This window comes from Catharus ustulatus, chromosome 5, assembly GCF_009819885.2.
Source record: "Catharus ustulatus isolate bCatUst1 chromosome 5, bCatUst1.pri.v2, whole genome shotgun sequence".
Taxonomy (NCBI): domain Eukaryota; kingdom Metazoa; phylum Chordata; class Aves; order Passeriformes; family Turdidae; genus Catharus; species Catharus ustulatus.
The window spans coordinates 21,774,760-21,778,368 of NC_046225.1; positions in this window are offsets into that span (position 1 = coordinate 21,774,760).

Sequence of the window (3,609 nt, forward strand, 5' to 3'; positions counted from 1 at the left end):
GAAAGCCTGACAGAGAAAAAAAAGATCTCTGCTCAGGTAAGGTCATAGCTAAGGTCAGTGAACTTCCCCAGCGAGAATGAGTGTGCCATCAGATAATGGGAAATGGCAGTGGGTTGACCTCCAGGAGGCAGGAGTCAGTTCACTTTGTAAATCAGAACATCAAGGCCAAATTGGAAAACAAAAGCATTGAAATACCACAGAAACCACATCGTTTTTACTATGGGTATGATGATGTAGGGCTGTTTGAAAACCATTTCAACAGCAAATCCTAGGCCAAATCTTTCAGGGTTTGTTATTGTAGGCTGATCTGCCATTGCAGTCTGTTCTTTCCAAAGACTGTGGAGGACAAGTGTGCAAGTTTGCAAATTCCTCAATTAGGGGGCTTGCTGTTCTTTAAATTACACTTATATTTAAATTGTTTAATTAATACATGCATCCTTGGCTTTTCTAAGGAAGCAGGGAAACAGCAAGCCTTTAATTTGCACTTCAGAAGTACAGCAAATAAATGAAACTGAATAACAGAAGGAACCCTTTCTGCTAGTTAGAGCAGGAGTCCTGTGTTTTCCTTACATGCCTCCTCATCGACACTACAAAATGAGCACAGGTGTATACTGACGCTGTCCCAGTAAGGAAAGACAAAAATAGGAAAAATTGTGAATTTATACTCAGATATGAATTTGAATGTGAATTAGATGCTCACAAAATTTAGTAAAGTATCCTAAATTATTAATAACGATTGTACTGAAAGCTCATCAAGAAGCAGATGATGACATTTGAGCAGAAGACACTGAAACTAGATCAGTCAGTGTATTTCAGGTTTTTTATACCATGGCAGTGACAACGGGTACTTGCAAACCCTGCTTAACCAGGTAAACGATGTCTGCAACTCCTTAGGGTTCTCTAAATGGAACAAAGAAATGTATGAAGGTACCTGTCCTGCTTTGCTTGATAGCTTGGTTTGTTGGTTACTTGGAAAAGAAGCACTGATTTTTCACAGTACAATACCTGCTAGTGACATGGGTTGCTTAGGAGTGATTCTGCCCATTCAGTTTGCTTTAAGAATGCGTCTTTGCTTAATGATGCATCTTTTAAAGATATTTCATGATGTTGGTTGGCAGTTGGTTTCCTGCCTTCAGAATTTAGATGTAAATACTGTCACAGCTTGAATCAGAATACAGCTATTTTCACTTGTTTAAGAAAATAATTATTGTAATCTTTGCATTTTGCAAGCATTCTAGAAACATTCCTAATTCACTCTGACAGTGAATTCACGCTTTCTACAAATGGTAAGCTGATACAAGTATTCTCAGTACTGGAGAAGTACTGAAGTACTGAAGGTGAGAACTGTCAGAAAGACAGAACCTGCAACTACACTTCAGTAATAGCATGGCATGAAATTCCTTTGGTTAATTTGCCATGCCAAGTGGAACTACTTATCACACAGCAAACCTGGATCATACACTTTATCTGTTGCCCTTGTCCTATAGTCAGCTGGGCCACTTAGCTACTTTTTGCCAATTAACACTATCATAATGCATCAAGTAGATTTATATGAATACACTTACTCTGAAAAAAAATAGGATGCATGCTTTTCTGTTCTGGGAAAGCAGAAATTTTTACCTAACCTCTAAGCCCAGGAGAAAAAGATTTTTAAAAATTATTATTATTCTTTGTTAAAGATGGGGACAGAAGACCACGGGAACTAAGACAGTTGCAGAAAATATTGAGATTATAGTTTGGATTTTGAATCACACTTTCTGGGGACTCATCTGGATGCTGGGAAATTTTGTGTACTAAGATCATAATAAGGATTGGTGTAGTTTAATTGAAGTTAGTGGCACTGAAGTAGAAAGACAGAATCTCATCCTGCAAAGTTGTAACTGAAATCATAGTCTGTACTTGCCAGCAGTGGGAAGACAGCTGAAATTCAAACAAGGAGTGGGATCCCAGTACTAGTGGCTGGATCTTGCAGATGCATGCTCTGAAGTGTTTTGCAGCTATTCTTCCACTCAATAGGCATCTCACCGTGCTCTTTTTGAAAGCAACTGCTTCTTGACATTAACCTGTAAAAAGCATCTTGCACTGATATTAAGTTAGAGATGTTTTAGTACATAGGATAGTAGATCATTCTTCTGAGATACTGTGAAGGCTGTGCCTCAGGTCCTGTGTTCAGTTCTGAGCCCCTCACTACAAGGACATTGAGGTGATGGTGTGTGTAGAGAACAGCAACAGAGCTGGGGAAGGGTCTTGAGCACAGCTCTGATGAGAGCCAGCTGAGGGTGTTTGGTCTGGTGAAAAGGAGGCTCAAGGGGGGAATCTTATTTTTCTCTACAGCTGCCTGAAAGGAGGCTGTAATCCACGTGGGGGTTGGTCTCTTCTCCCAGGTAACCAACAGGACAAGAGGAAATGGCCTCAGGTTGTGTCAGGCAAGGTTTAGATTGGATATTGGGAAAACTTTCTTCATGGAAAGGATTGTAAAGCATTAGAGCAGGCTGCCCAGGGAGAAGGTAGAGTCACCACCCAGGGGGTGATCACTTCCTAGGTGGAAGTGTTTAAAAAATGTGGATATGGTACTTGAGGATGTGATTTGGAAGTGAACATGGTGGTGATGCAATGTTGACAATGGGACTTGATGATCTTAAAGGTCTTTTTCAACCTTAACAACACTATGATCCTACATTGACACTAGGTTTGACAATACCCAGAGAAGCACAGTCATCTTTACAGGCAGAGGTAGTATCTTTTTTCGCTCTCTAACCTGTGCAAATAGGAGAAATACAGTATGTGCATTAATCACATTTATTTTTGTGACAGATCACTGGTTTCTAATCTTTCTCTTTCCAGGAAGACAGCTTCCTTCATCTAACAATGCCACCTTGACTCTGCAGCCTATTTTTCTAATTTTAGTTACTGCTTTACTGAATACTGAATTTGTGATGATTTTACCTGGGCTAAAAATAGAGTGAAAGAGTTGTTATAAACCACACAGACAGACCTACATACCACAGCCCACACTCCATCATAAAGAAGATAAACTTGAAAAATTTCTGGTACAGCCTCGCAGATGAAGACTACAGGAAGTTATTCACGAAATCAGTTAGGGTTGGAGGGGACCTGTGGAGATCATCCAGGCCAAGCCCCTGCCAAGGCAGGGTCACTCAGAGCAGGTGACACAGGAGTGTGTCCAGGTGGGTCTGGAATGTCTCCAGAGAGGGAGAGCCCATGACCTCCCTGGGCAGCTGTTCCCGTGCTCTGCCACTTTCAGCAAAGCAAAGAAGTTCCTCCTCATGTGGAAGCGAAACTTCCTGCGCTTTAGTTTATGGCCGTTAACTCCTCACCCCGTCACCGGGCACCACTGAAGAGTTTGCCACCACCCTCTTGACACCCACCTTTCAAACATATATGGGATCCCCTCACAGTCCTCTGTTCTCTGGGCTAAATAGGCTAAACACCTCTTTACTGGGAAGGTGGCGAGGCGCTGGCACACGTCGCCCGGGGGAGCTGCGGATGACCCACCGCCGGGAGCGTTCAAGGCCGGAGCCTCCTCCCTCTCCCCCTCCCTCCGTCCCTCCGTCCTGCTCTCCCGCCCGCCCCAGCCGGCGGCAGCTC